Below are 16,654 nucleotides of genomic sequence, written 5' to 3' on the forward strand. Positions count from 1 at the left end.
AAATGCACTGAGTACAAGAGCACCATGGGGACAGCGCTGCTCCCCAACAGGCTGCAGAAGTTACCAAGAGACCCACTAGTTCCCATCTACTTTTAACTAAGAAGAAACTAATAGAACTCTAAAAGCTAAAGTTATTTGAATCAAGAGAGCTTTGCCCAAATATAAAGGGAAAATTAACAGCAACAGAATAAAAACAGGAAAACTGCAGAGCTAGAACGTACCTTCAGGTATTTACTTCTTGCTCTTTAGAAGTAGGGTAAGTTGTATGCAAAAAACCACTCCTGACAAAAGTGTCCCCAGCATATTTGAAAACACCTGTAGAGGAGATGCCACAGTCGTAACAATTTATTTCCATGCTCTGCCTACTCTTAGAACCTTTTCTGCTTGCTTCTGTGTTGTAACTGAACACCTACTCTTCCCCCTGCTATTTCCTTCTGTGCCAAAATAGTACAGAGATCTACCTTCCAGGGCTAGTTTTATATATTTAACTTAGCAACTTTTTTTCTCCTCATTAGAATACACACTCAATTCTTACAGATTTTCTAGATTTCTAGTATTTTTTGATGACACTTGGATTTGGCAGCAGCTTCACCACTGATTTGCGCTAGTTTTGATTCACTGTATCTCCAGATGTTTTTTTCTGAAACCGATACCTAGCAGCCGTTCACCAAGTATATTTATGTGGATTAGATTTGCCAAAGTTCAGTACGCTGCACATATTCCTTTTTTAGTTGCATTCCATTTATTTCAGACTACTTTTAACTAGTGAAAATCCTCCTGAAGTGCAAGCCACACTTTCAAAACACTTCCATCTCTTCCTTCCTCAATGCTCGACATTCAAAAACGTAGCAAGCGTATTCCACTAGGAAAGTCGTCAGTTCAAAAGCTGAACAGGACTGGACCAAAAAAAGACACAATCAGCACATCTTTGCTGTACATCAGCTGTGAACTCCTGATAACTGCTCTGAACATCATCTCCAAAAAGCTGCGGGCTGTGAAGAAAGCCTACAATAGTCACAAGGCCCAGTATTTTTTCACTCCGTGCTTCCTTGCCACCAGTCAAGAGCCACTCTATCCTCCTCATTATCTTATTATATTGTATTATATATGGGAGGGGAAACAATTTATATCTCAATTATAAAGCTTCAGTGGTTGAAAACTCCTGACTCTTTCGACCCTGGAAAACTCTGGGGATACTGGGAACAAGCTGAGTAACAAAGGAAAGCAGAAAGGTCAGCCATTCCTGGAGGGGACTGTGCTGAGAAGCTCAACAATTCCAATCCAAGAAAGGAATCCCAGTATGAATATTGGGGCAGCTTCATAAGGACCTAAAAATAATTTCCTTTTAAAGAAAACAAAACCAGAACATATCAGCAAATGACTCGATGCATTCTCATAGCACATCCAATCTAACTGGGGGCTGCCACCAAACAGGACCATCTGTTCTTCCCTCCACTACGCACTGGCAATTCCTGCTCCCTTCCTGCATTGGATCTAGTGATCATGCAGCAGCTGCAGAATGAATTAATCAGCTTATCAATGTGATGGAAAAACAATCTGCCAAAAAGCCCACCAAAAGATGAAACCAAATTGGTTTGTCTTGTTACGTGAGCCACTGAGAGTCAACCTAGAGAAGGGGCGTGGAAATCCATGGCAGGGCAGGAGCGAGCAGCACAGCTCCTTCTGGGGCATTCTGCCCACTGATCACGTCAGATATAACCTGAAACTGCATCCTGCAATCCAGCAAAAGAGAACAGTACAAGCACAAAGGCATAAAACCAAAAGTCCAAGGTAAAATAAGTTACAAGCAGCATGGGATGTAAAATGCAAAGTATCAGTATCTTAAGTACTGCAGAAGTAGAGACACAGGAAAGTACTAATAACTCTTAATGGGGAAGATAAATAATCCTGTATGCAAGCCTAGAATGCTCATACCTCTTTAGTGTCATTCTTCACAAATATTACAGGTTACCGGGTATTTAAGGTCAGTTAACCAGGGTTTAGAAGCTCAAGTCCCAAAAGTGGGGAGAAAACCAGCTAAAGAATATTAAGTTTATTAAGAATTATTCAAATCAGCAGGGCTAGGTAAAAATTACTTTTAATTATCTTAGGAACTAGCAGAGGCAAAGCCCAAATTGACAGAGGACTCAGGATGCCCCTATGGACTAGAGAAGGACAAATCCAGGACTATCTTAAAAACAGGAGGAAGAAGGACTCAAGGTGTTAGAGATCAGTAGTCTTAACTTTGCTACCCAGAAAGATACCAGAACATACTACTAACCAATTTACAGGCACCTAGGGGCTAATAAATGGATAGCAAACAGCCAGCATGAATTTGTCAAGTACAAATCATGTCAAACCAACTTAATTTCCATCTCTGACAGAGTAACTAGTTTAGTGCATAAATATGAAACATCTTCACTAAGGCTTCTACCAATGACATACGTTTTCTTCAGAAAAAGTGAACTAAGTTCCGCAATTACGTAAAAAGGCACAAGAGTAGTTTTTAAAACGTTCTCTTTCAACCTGAAGGACATTTCAAGTACAGTTCTGAAGAGATATGTCCTGTGTTCTTTAATATCTTCACTAATGATTTAGAAGATGAATTATAGAGTAGACTTACAAAAATATGCAGATGATGATGATCAAAAGGGTAAAAATAACTCCGGAGAACAAGATCAAAATCAGAAGCTATCTTGAGAAACTGGAAGAAAAGTCAAAAATCTTATTCAAACAAGCCAATAATCCACACAGGAGAAGTTACATCAGAAGCAAAAACACATGTTGGGGACCCCATGGCAGGAGGACAATGCTGCACAAAGGGAATCAGGACTTTCTATAAGCAGCAATTTCAGTGCGTGTATGACAAAGTAACACTGCTGCAGCAAGAAGCATCCCACTCTGGGCACACGCCAGCAGGAACATTGCACACGTTGAGCAGCAGTGCAGTCTCTGTTTTCTACTCACAACCCCTTATCTGCAATATGCATCCAGATCATGTCACTGCATTACAAAAGATGACATGGATTAATTGGAAAAGTTCAGAGGAAGACGAGAAAAATAATAATTAAAAAGAGCGTACTAAAAAGAGCTGAAAGAACAAAGTTTGTTTCTTCTTAAAAAAAACCCAAACAAAACCTCACAGCAATCACAGCGCTTAAGTCTTCAACCGTACAAGGGTTATCATGAAGAGGAGAAAAATCAGCCCCATTCCTGACTCTTTTGGGAAAGAACCGGCAGGAACAGCCTCCGTTTTCAGGAGAGATTATTTAGGTTGGAGTTCAGGCAAAACTTTCGTGCACAAGGCCAACGCAGCACCAGTACAAGGCGCCTGGGGAGTTTGCCAATCTCTTCCATAAGAACCAATGTAGGCAAACATCTGCCAGTGTACTTGTTCCTGCTTCCAGACAGGGAGACAAACGATGATGAAACCCCAAAAAGCCTTACAGCCTTGAACTAAGATAACTCCTCGTGACAAAAGAGCACATGGTTTCAAGAAAGAGAACACGTAAGAGTAATACTTTCAAGTGACTCGCTTGGTTTTACAGGATAAACCAGTTAAGCCCCAGTTTGCCACGCGTAGCTACTCGTGAGCTGATACACAAAGTAAACACAAGGATACAGGATCAGCTTCTCTATCATTGGAAATGCCTGTCTTGACTAAAACTTCTACTCTTAGTTCAGATTGCAATTTATAATAATATAAACATGCATTTCAATACAAATGTACAGCAGACACACAATAAAGTAACAGAAGTAGCTAGAATGTTTTTTCCTTTTAATTCTGTAACTGTGCTAAAAACACAAGTTCTAGAGAGGATATGAAGTTACTGTTATCAGTTAGAATATGTTCAAGGTTTCAGGTGATTTTAACCAGTTGTCCGAACTCACTTAGCTTGCTGCTGTTCCAACAGATCATTTTCCCTCACTTTTTCTCTGAAAAAGATGGAAGACAACAATCAAAGTTCTCATGGCGCATTTTATTTTCAGATATTGTTAGTAAAAACCCAGAAGATTGCAAATACTGCATTTTGATTTTTAACACCACCTTGAGGAGTTCACCTATCAAGAAAAATAACTTTATTAACCAGCTCCTTCCTCAGCCTCAAATGAGTTTGGTACGGCTTGATTTCTAGGGCACTTATTAGCACCCATGTGCAGTCTGGCTGACTGCTATTATTATCTTCAGAGGAGAACACAGATGTCACATAATTTGATTTGGATCAGAACATGAGCTTTCAACTCTACAGTTTTTATTCACGGATGTTTATCAAAGTAACGTCTTTCCTCTCTGAAAACAGGACATACTATTAATTTGGTTACATGCAAATGTAGTCTATTTTCACAGTTCCCACATTCATCTTCACTTTTTAAATGCTGAAGAATTGTAGCTGCAGCATGAATTCCTTTTAGAATCATCTAAAATGCCAAGGTAAATATTAAATTTAAAATGAAACTAAAAAAAATCAAGAGTTTGGGTTTTTTCATTTTGACTTTATTTTTGGCTTTGCTTTTCTTTGTTTACCATTTGATGTTTAATCTTTCAGTACAAAAGTTGCTTCTTAAGGACATCTTAGAGAAACTGAATTTCCTTTTTTTTTTTTTAAATACTCGGTGACTCAAAGCAATTGCAGCTATTGGGTGGAGTACTAAGTTTATGCAGACAGATTAGTACTACTCATGGCAATAATGGAAATGATAATTTTCTTGCCATCCCTAATTCAGCTCTAACACATTGCTTAAATAGATGAACTTGCATCAACTTTTTTGTTCTTCCTTTCGGAAACGGTAAGGAGCTCTTCGATTGTGTATCGTAAATCCAGGAACAAGTTGTCTTCAGAACCTAAGCACTGACTTAATTTACCAATTTTGCTTTCCAGCACATTGTCAACACAATACATCTATACAAAATCGCCCTGGCTCAAAGGCGGCGAGAACTCCCTGGAAGGTCTCCCCACCCTCAGAGGTACCAAAGGATCAAGAGGTTTCCTTAAAACACAATGACGACTCCAGAGTGCTCTTGTTTTTAACCTTCATTATTTATTGGTGACAAGAGTCCTTGCTTTCAGGCCCACTTGCTGCGTGAAACAAAAGGAAACCAAGCTAGACCCATCTGCACTGAATGCCAGAAACCGGTCAGTGAGGTTCATTAACAGACTTGTGCAACATCGAGGTGGCTCAGCTCAAGCAGGGGGTACATTCACTTAAATGCTAAGTGTTAAATACACGCTTCCTTCCCATCCAGCATTTCCCAAATTGCTCCGTCATGGACCCGCCCCAGGAGGTAACCTGAAATGTGTGTCCTTCACAGCCTCACGCAACAGTTTAATCACCAGCAACAGAAGCAAACAGAAGGTGACTTAACACTAAGCAAACAGCACATGGAAACGCACTACCCAGCAGTAATTCATTTGTGCAGGTTGGTCTCCTCAACGAGGCGACTGCTCCAAGCAAACCGGCAGGAGAAGTAGCAGCCATGGGAAACACTAAGAAAATCGCCAGCTGGAAGGAAAAGTTTTGGTTCAGAGACATGGATGAAGTTTCAGACCTGTTCACACATTCCAAAAATACTTTGCCCATCCTGTTATGTTAAAAAATAAAAAAGAAAATAACAGTGCTTTTCAACATCAGCCTGACTAGGCAAAAGAGAAACAAATGAAATAACTCTATGAAAGTTAAGACAAAATACTTCAGTCACCCAACATGATATGCACCAGATAACACCCAAATGAAAAAAAGAAAATCTGTTTCTAAACTGTTGTCAGGAATTACACAATTATTTCAACGTATACAAAGGGGTCTTTTTTTCTCATAATAAAAAAAATATTTGAGCTTTTCAATGAAAAACAAAATTCCCATCAAAAGCTGCTCCAAACAGTTTCTTTCAGCACTGATCACAAATATTCCAATGTAGGGATTTCTCAAGGAAAACCTGTATTTTGCACAGCAGAACAAAGGTGTCAAATTCTCCTATTACACCATGCCCACTACCATATTCTTCCATCATGGTTCTGGTTTCTGGGACAAGTTTAGGAAATCAAAACTCCTGGGACTGAGCCAGTCCATGATCCTCCATCACTGAGGGTATTAGCAGCCTGCCAGACTTTACCTGCTGCTGTCCTTGGCCTGCCGTGTCCTTCCAGGCTTTGAGCGCTGGGTGCAGGGTGGGTGAACACCATCCAGCTTGCCACAGCACTAGGGAGTAACAAGATTAAAAAGCTCATATAACCATCAACAGAACAGGTCAGGTACTGCTTCGTTAATAACTTCAGCCTACTCCAAAAATATCCTATCCATACAGAGAGATTTCCTTACATAAACTTAGTGGAATGTAATGTGATTTAAAGAGAAAAAGTACGAAAATAGCAGTTTAAAGATAAAAACCAACAAGTTAATGTATTCCATTTAATTTAACATGCTAATTACCAAATTACAAGCAGATGGAAATTTAGGGAGTACATTTAAAGAAGCTAAACTACTTGTTCCGATGTGGTGATAATACAATGATTTTCATCTACCCATTCATTAGTTGTCATGGGTTTAATTTGTTTGCTTTGTTATGTTTAATTTGTTAGCTCTGCCAGTTGTTGCTTCATTTCCTTCTGCGCTTCAAACGGTTGAAATCTTAAACTTCAGAACGACGACTGCAACGCAGAACAAAGCCTCAGGTTTTATTTCCATTGAGAATATCTGAAACTACATTTTTGGTTTAAATTACTGAAAAATTTCTGGCTGGAGTTCTTGAGTAAGAAGGTGCAGGCTCCAGAGCACATTAGGATCCCTTTTAAATAAACGCATTATCATAACTGGCAGAAAGCCATGTCACTACCTAGAATAGTGTTTACATTAAGGAGTTTAAGATAAGCGCTTAATTTTAAGATTTAAGAGGTTAACTTTGCTGACAACTTTTACAACTGTTCACCCTCTCTCGCAAAGACAAAGCAGTGTTTTGAAATGGGGAACTATAGAGAGTTTTCTTTTCAATAAAAAAAAATCCAATATATAGCCATATAAAACACAGAGGCCCAGAACACATATTAGTAAAATTATTTCCCAATACATACATGTAGCTACATTTTGGACTGACCTGTCTTAGTATTAACCTAGCGGGTGGGAGGACGATTCGCCTTACCCCACACCTATATATATATATATATATGGTACTGCGCCACAAATCGATGGACCTTTTTGTGAGCGCTCAGAGCCTGGGTATCTCCGAGGAGGAAACCTAGGGGCTAAAAGCTCAGACCTGCACGCAGAGATCCTGTTGTCTGTGTTGAATTTGGGTTCCCACCATCCACCATACATCAATCAGTTCAGTGATACATTCTTCACGCTCTCACTTTGACAGTTATCATCGCGTTTCCTAAACGCATCATTTATCAATACATATTGCCACACTTCCAGGGCCGGCGGGGGAAGAAACACAAATTCCCAACAATACAAGATAAAACTGTTATTACAGAAGTGCACTCCAGACAGATTGATGTAAATAAGTCAGCCTTGCTAGAACGAGCCCTTTCTTGTTTTCTATTTATGGAACAGAAAACATCATTCATTTCTCCCTTCCCTTGACTCCTGTCTAGCTCTGGGAGCTACATCACATAAATAAAGCATCAGTTAGCCAATATCATAAGAAGCTGAAGTTAAAGAAATGTTAGCTCCAAAAACCAAGACTGATTGCAGCTTCACTTCAAAGAAGATCTGAACTCTCTAATTCACATATTAATGATTTCATCTAGTCCCTGAGTATAACTTCAGGTGACAACCACGTGGGCAGAGAAGAATATTCACTCGTGTGTACAAAGAAAGGGCAATAAAGAGAGCAAACCAGAAGATGCCCTGAGGGGAGGAAAATAAAAGTTATCATACAGTTCTGCATCAAACAGTAAAAAGAGAAAAATACTGAGCCTCAGTACTGTAATTAACTCTAACATCCATCTCCCAGCGTGCGCCACAGAATGAGGAGATAATGTTTGCAACCTCGCGCCCATCACCCCGGCTTGGCAGGATCACTGTCAATGCACCAAAGCTTTTCACCAGAGCAGATTTTGGAAACCAAACGAGAAACGGGTATATGCTTGAAACTCTTAAAACATATGCAAGATTTTCTAAAAGCAGCTAAGATGACAGGATCAACAGTGTTACGTCTTGAGCTTTCAGCTAAGTTTGAAAACATCTGCAGAAAGTTAAGTTTTTATCAGCATCAAACCTTTGCATGTATTTTGTATAATGCTTCTCTTCAGATGTTGGGCAAGTGACAAGAAAAACAATTGCTTTATGGCTCGCAGTCTACTCCAGATAAAAATTCAAGTCCCATATATAAAACCGAAATCCATCCACTTTGGGCAAGTGACAGAGGCAAAAACAGGTCATGATTTACAGTAGCAAAGCACCAGCAAGAGAAGTGAGAACACCGATTAGGAATAAGCTGAGTATCGATAAACACAGCTTAAAGCCCATCAGCACTCCCCAACTCCGAAGTCAGAACAGGTATTGAAAAATACCCACCAAGCTTTATCAGCAGTAAAATCTAATGTATTTGTGTAAAGATGGCAACACAAACAGTGAATCTGTAAAGCAGAAGCATTAAGGCAAAAGAGTTGCTGAAAAGCAGGTTTTCTTCATTGGGCTTTACCACCACATCAAACGGTGGCAGGGAGAAGTGTATAACAAGTCTCCAAGAGATACAGCAGAAACAAGTAATTTTTCCAAAGGACAGAAGTATAATGTACATTAAAAAAAATACAGACTTGACATCCTGATAGTATTCCACCATACAGAAGACTATCAAACGTTTTGGCAGAAATCTGGCTGAGTACTCAGAATAAAGAAGAAACTGGAAAGACAAATGCATTCTTAGTCCTGATTCCTGTGAGATGACTGAATAGAGAAAAAGAAATAAGCAGAAAGCAGAGAATAAAGAAATAACCATCAATATGGGAACTACTTTTTTAAATGCAATCCTCAATTTGATTAGGGAAAAACTGTAGCATTATGCGAGCAGTGTGCTTTACCCAAGTATCCTATGGAAAAAAAAGCTGCACAAGTCTGCTTTTTAATCCTACAGCAAGCTAATTAAACTTAGCAGAAGGATGTAATCATGCCACTCCATCACACGCTGAAACACAACGTAGACCTGTGACCGCAGAACAGCACTTCTGACAAGTCCGGGATTTTTGTCCTCACTGCAAAGGCAACGTGACACATCCGGTATGCGTTGCATTTGAGCTCAGCGCATATCATCCCCTCGACCAAGAACGCTGACCTTGATGTCCTCCAGGTTCACATTCATCTTACTTTTCCCCATTTTCTACAGAGACCACTACCATATCCTACCCAATCTTCAAGCTCCTTCTCATTCACCTCCTTACTCATAACACCATTTTTTAATCACAGAAGAAAGTCATCTGTGATGACCAAGTTACTTCAGTTTTAAACATATTTCTGAAGTACCTAATAAGACAATCTTCCTACTACCAACCTCCCCATCACAACTTAGATTCTTAGCTCAGATTTACATGTTCTTTTCTAGATAGAACTGCACTACTATTTGCTTAGTTCAACTTGTAGTATATTACAGGCTGCTGTATTTGTAACACACATACCTTTCGTGAACAGCAAATCCAAAGGGGAAAGGTATAGCTAATGTGCAGAACACATGTAAGACATGGCCAGAATGTTGAACACAGGCATTAGTTATCAATCCAAAGACATTTAGCAGGCTTCCTTGGCATCTTATTTTCCAGCAGGATGGCATTAGTGGCCATGGACAGATGTGTGGCTGCTACACAACCTTCCTCCAAGAGTTATCTGCCTCACTGTCACTTGATAAATTAATGGTGTTATGAATATGCATGGAGTCATGCTGTTCTACTGCCAAAGAACCTACTGATATTAAAGGAACAGCATAAATCAATGACTGTAGAAGAACAGCGAGATCAGCAGCCCTGTCGGTGAATCACCTAAGTGTAATTGAAACAGAGAGACCCGAGAGGTGAGCAGCACCTTGGGTTTCTCGTTCAGTGTCTACCACCAAAAGGGTTCTTCAAACACAACACCCTCCTCCCCAGCACTGCAGACATACCAGAGATGACTCGTTACAGGATTGGTTTGAGGCTTCTCCCTTTAAAGTATCATTCTTCCCACTGGATATCCCATAGCAGATACTCTCTTTGGGGCTAGAACAAATTCCACCCCACCCATCACATTCCACACTTTCAATCTCTATGAGCAGAAGTGGTTTTAGTAGCTTTTAAGGCATACAACACGCAGCTTTTGCTTTTATAGAGAAAATAATTGTAATGCTTGCTCAGTAAAAGCAGGAAGTCAGTAATGGTTATGGTCCCATCCATTCCCTGCAGGCCAACACACACCCCACATCCAACATGCTACTCTTGCAAAAGTATAACCCCTCCTAATATTAGCACTTGGAACAAAGACCTCGGCACTCCCTACCCAATACGCCAACTCCTTACTCTCTCAGGGGCTTCTTGCAGTAGTAGTATTTGAAATGCAAACATAACATTTATTTTACCAAAACATCCAAAAAATCTTTATAAGAGTTCTACCTTTCCTTCAAGGTCACATATGTTTAACTGAGCTACAGATTAATTTATGAATTAGCTGGTGATGGCTTAGCACACGTACACCCTTTTTCTCAACTCCGGTAAAGCACCAACCGGTTTTAAACAGCTCTCAAATGGCTGGCGTGAGAAAGAAGTGTGTCAGATGCTATACCATTTTACCTATAGAAAGCGGATGGAAAAAAAATAAATCACCTTTTAAACTCAAATACAAAAGGAATCAGGAGGAAGTCAGGGTTGCGGGTTTTTTCCCCTTTTTCTTGTTTTCTGCAAAAAAAAAAAAAAAAGACTGATCACATCTTGCTTACAGCTGCAGCTTTTACTGCTGCATAATGCTACAATTGTATACATGAGCTTGATAGTATGTTATCTGTGTCTCATCTGCCACTATTCTTTCAGAGTTGCCTACGCAAGTTAGCAAAAAAAAAAGGAAAAATCCATATTAATGATGTGTCTGGTATCAAAAGAAACTTTCTCATTTCTTCATTTAAAACAGACAGTTGTTGATTTGACAGGCAAAGTCACCAGGAAAAAAGGTATATGTTTTTCATTTTTCATCTTTTCTGCCTTGCCTTCACCCAGCTGTCTTTCTTGAGCACAGAGTTAGTGGCTTCACTGCCATCATCACCTTAGTTATGTACTCACAAATTAACGGCGCTCGCAAGAGTCCCCAGCAGTACACTCCACTCCGGACAATGGATTCACAGCTCTAATGAGCCATCGCAACATTGCCTGAAAGAATAGGCCCCTCATTGCCAAATGAGTAATTTCTTCGCAAAGGCATTCTATGTGAACAACTGGGAATGGGCAAAAGAAAGGGATGTTTAGGGTTTTCTTTGTTTTAATTAAGGCTGTATCTACATACAAAACTACTACTGCCTTGTTTTGAACACTATTTCAAATCCTTTGACTAAAACACCGGAGAATAAACTGTCACAAAAATGCAGAACTTTCCTGACTAACTCACCATTATTTCTTTGCCAGATTCTGTCATCGCTTCTCACTAAAAATAATTTTATTTCACAGCTGTCCTATTGACTTATAAAGTATTAAAGGATGTAAGAAGCTGGCACAGTATGCCTTTGTCAAACAAAAATACAACTGCTGGAACGTAATCATTTAATTTTCAGCTCTTTTAGTAGGTTAAGTGTATTATCTATCAAAAAGATACTACCGGAAACAGTATACTATGACCAGACAGAAAGCGACAATGACATCAATCACACTCAGGTTAGCAAACATTAGAAACTGGGGCAGGCAGCACAGGTTTAAGACAGCTTTCACCGCGCTAATAGGAAACGAGATGATGGGAAAATGTCAGAGGGGACATTCTGAAGAGAGAAATGAGTCAGTGCCTTACACTGGCAAAAGGTTAGAGAAGACCTTAATTACAGCCCAGGCATTAGATGCAACTTCTACCTTATTAGGATGATCTGAATTCTGTCCTGTTACTTTACACAGATTAAGATAATTTTACTTTAGCAGTAAAGATGGGCGAATAAAAGAAGGACTCTGCAACAAAATGGTGATCTTGCAACACAGGTGCAGATATTCTTATCTGAACACACTCCGAAGCTTTCACTGAAAGTCAGTGTCTAATGTTAAATACACAAGATATTCTGTCCCAGAAAGTAAATTCCCCATTAGTGTTCCTTGAGGTAATGTTTCAGTCGAAGTACAGACTCTTTCTTTCAAAATTCATGTTTATTCTCATCTAGCATCAACATGACCTGCAATCACATACATCTGATACCACTACACAAATTTCCCGTATGATATCTGTATTGCACTGCCCTTTTTTTTTTTTTAATTACTATGCAACTGAAAATCCACAGTTTTAATTTTCTACTAAAAGAGTGACTCTCTGGTGCACTCTTCCCTGAATCGTTTTAAATCCCATCATTTAAATCTCATCTGGAGGTCAAACCTGACCAGAATGTTGTACTCTAACCAAAGCAAAATGAACAAATACAGCAGGAAGTTTTGAATGATTTTGCAGCAGTGGGTTTAAATATCATCATCCTGAACCAGACAACTAAACACGGTGGATCAGCATGATGTAGCATTTCTATTAAGCTGCAGAAGTTATCTTGTGGTCTTCTGATTCTTGAGAGGAAAATCCAAACAGCGGTATAAGTGGCTTTACATTTTAAGCCATAATTAGTTGATTTGCTGAAGGCTGAACTTCTGGGACGGGGGAAAGCAAAACCAAAAAAAAAAACCCAAGCAGGCCGTCTTCTCCCAAAATACTCTTGAACAGTGTGAAGAGACAATTCTCTCCAATGGAGGCCAGTGCTGGACAAGCTCCCAGGTCATCGCCGACAGCCCTTTCCCAGCCCTGTGGATACAGTGCCAGGATGCGACAGGATCAGAAACCATCAACAGCCGTGGCTCGCCCAGACAAACGGTCAGGGTGCACTCAGCCAAAAAGACAGCAGAGCCTGGGGAAACAACTGCTGCTTAGTAATTTTTAATCGCTTTCAAAAGTTGGGAGAGGAGCTTGGCCACTGTCACCTCTGTCACCTTGAACTCCACCGCCAGATCCCCAAGGCAGCCACCAGCTCGCTTCTTTTCACTTGTTCCAGCAGTTATCACCCTTCACCCCAAAAAAATGGCCGAGAGCCCTTTTTGCCAAACATGCTTGTGGGCACTAAGCACCTGCCGTCAGAACGAGGCAGCGATGCAAGAGGAGGCGGCCACTTCGCCTTCCCTCAGGCAAACTTTCCACTGCATTAAAATCCCATTTTCATCTCTGTAACTGCAGAATTTGGCCCTACAATTATTTGCACTGTAGTTTTAGTTCTATCAATAGGAATAACTGGAGTCACAAGAAGGTGGAGGTCAGATCCAGAACAGGCAAGTAGCAACAGAAACCCGCGCTCCCAGATATAACCAAACAGCTAATGCTAAATAACCTGGACATCTCCCCACCTCCTCCTAGCACTTCACAGAATCCCTAAGGTTGGAAAAGACCTGTAAGATCATCAAGTCCAACCATCAACCAAAAAAACACCACCATGCCCACTAAACCATGTCCCATAATGCCACGTCCACAAGTTCCTTGAATACCTCCAGTTGATGGTGACTCCACCACCTCCCTGGGCAGTCTATTCCTGTGTGTCACCACTCTCTCAGTAAAGACATTTTTCCTAATATCCAGTCTGAACCTCCCCTGGCACAACTTGAGGCAATTTCCTCTTGTCCCGTCGTGAGGACAAGACTCCGCTTGTGAGGCTCTGCCCTGAGCCAATGTCTTCCTTCTTCTAAGGAAGGATCCCAAGAATCCTAATATAAGGAAGAACAAATTCAATGCTTAGATTGAGATAAATGAAGTTAATGGGTAACCTACATTTTAGCTTTCAGCAGAGTACCTCAGCAGATATGCACCAGACATCTCCTATAAACTGTAAGACAAAAAAACGTGACCAGGCAGGGAGGGAGCTAACAGAAACTAGAAATTTAGATACAGAAATACAGGGTGGTCAGCCTTTCATTCAAACTCTATCTCCCTTAGAAGAGCTTCTAGGACAAATTTCAAGCAAGGTGATACAAGCAGGCTGCATTTAAAACTCATCACCTTTTCACAGAATTGTTAAGGTTGGAAAAGACCTGTAAGATCATCAAGACCAACCATCAACCCAACACCACCATGTCCACTAAAGCATGTCCTGAAGTGCCACGTCTACAGGCAGTAGACATGCAGTGTTTCACAGAAAAGGAAGAAAGCTGAGGCCAGTAAGTTCTAGAGAGGCCAGGTATAGCCAGTGGCATGTTTAAGAGTTTGTGGACAGCAGCTAATCAGACATCTTTGAAGAAAGAAACCAATTTCATCATTCAGCCGACCTTAATCCTAAAGTCCTTGCACCTACATTAATCAGCATTAACCTTCATCAGAAGGCACAGAGAACTGAAGACTTCATGGGATGGGTCTGACACGCTATTCACTTCCACTTGAAAATTCATCCAATTCCTGCTTCCTTTTCCCAAAATAAACATTTTGCTGGCAGTGACCTGTGTAAGAAGGGAAGCTACCTCTCTCTAAAAAAATATTTTCCAAAGGGGTAGGCTGCATAAAAATCAGTAGGATTTTGTAAAAAAATTCACATGAAGTTTACTCTGAAGCGAATTTTAAGTAAATAGATCTCTTTCAGTAGGTTACCGTTGTGTGCTACTGGACACAGCTGCCTTTGTGATTTTTTTTTTTTTTTGCAAACTTCTCATGAAACAAATATAAAAATTTGTTTGGCAGTTCCAAGCATAAAGAATAATAAGTTTTATTTTGGTTATGTGCTTCAAAGTGACAACCACACACTGTGCCCATCACAGGCATCTGGCATGCCAGCAAAAGCAGTCTGATGGGTGCTGGCAGCCAAAACACATTGCTTTTGGCCACACTAGCATTGTTTCTCGTGTGTGTGTTTCGGTGGGTTTTTTTCTTGTTTTGTTTTCACATAATAAACATGAGGATTTGCAGAAAGTCACTCACACTATTCCATATATTTTGCTGTAATCCTAGTTCCCCCTGTCACCCAACACACATCTCTTCATAGGGGCACGATAGAGAAGAAACTCATTTTAGCCATCATTCAGGTTCTGATGGCATGAAAACCCTATATGGAAATACTGCTCCGGTAAAATTTAGTAGCAGGTCCCCTGAATGTGGGCTGAAAGCACACATGTAGATAGGTTATTCACGTAGTTTATCCAGTACCCTTCTAGGAAGCGCTTGGACTCTGAAAGGCACAGTTTAATTTTCAAAACAAATACAGACATGAAGCTCAAAACCTTTTAGTTAAAACATAGTCACTTTGGAGAATATTAGAAGTAGCATACAAAGAAAAGTACTTATTTTAAACTATTTACAACAGCTCAGTAATCATTTTGGAAGTTGAACATCCGTATGCATCTAGCAGCTCCAAACCGTTGCAGAACAGGCATACTTTTCCTTAGTAAATACGTATCCAGTGGCAGCTTCTGGATTGTCTTGTATGTGATACGCACAGTATATAGGTTTTAACATACAATGGTGCACATTTTCTTTGAAGTGGATACGGTTTTAGGGTTAAAATTCACCATTTAAGAGTCTAGCTCCGTGAAAGTTGGCAGTATTGTGCATAGATCAAGTTTCACCAGAGCCACAAAAGAAAATTAAATTCAAGGAAACTCACTATTTAGCACTATTTTGTAATGTGGGGACCAAAACTTCTATATTAACGTTTCCTCTGTAGTTAAGATCGGTAGGTTTTTCTTCAACACACTGGTAGCTTGCTGTAAGGAAAAATATAAACAAGCAGGAACCCACCAACCCACAGAAGGCCACCTGACAGCGCTGTGGACACTACTACAGCTAAGCAGCAAGATATGTTTCAAAGTATTTACAAACATTTCAGTTCAGAATATTGCATAAAATTAAGCACATTTTACCGCTATTATTAATTGGTGACTCAAAGGAACCTGTGCCCTTGGTCTTCCCTAGCGTGGTATTTGTACTGTTGACCTGAATCTCCAAACTTGTTGGCCCAAACACAGCTAAGTATCTTGGCATGTGCAGAGCTACAGAGCTAATAGGATCTGAAGGGAACTTAAGATGCTTAGAATTAAGCTGTCCCTGCTTAAATGCTTGAGTGGGTAAGAGCCAAAATATTCAGCAGTATAAAGCAAGCTCGGTTTTTGTTTAACCCTTTTGCAGAAACGATTTTGAGTAGCTTTCAGAAGTTACTTATACTTCATATATACACGTAGTTCTTTTTAATCAGACCCTCATTCTGGAAATACATTTACAGAGTAAAACTCTCCACAAGAACACTGAAATGCCAGTACTAGACTTCATCTTGGAAAATCCGGATGACAGACGTAATTAATTTTTTTAGGAGCACAGAGTTTTCTTTGGTCTCTAAAATGCAATAAACCCAGGAAATTTCATACATTTGGCCTCAAAAATTCTTCCTTTAAACAGACCTGCTATTAAGTAACTGTTGCACATGATATTGACAGTTAAACTCACCGGCTCCAGATGTATTCCTCAGCTCAAGTAACAAGATGATACACTTAAATACTTCAAGGACTGG

This window comes from Gavia stellata, chromosome 9 (genome assembly GCF_030936135.1).
Source record: "Gavia stellata isolate bGavSte3 chromosome 9, bGavSte3.hap2, whole genome shotgun sequence".
Taxonomy (NCBI): Eukaryota; Metazoa; Chordata; class Aves; order Gaviiformes; family Gaviidae; genus Gavia; species Gavia stellata.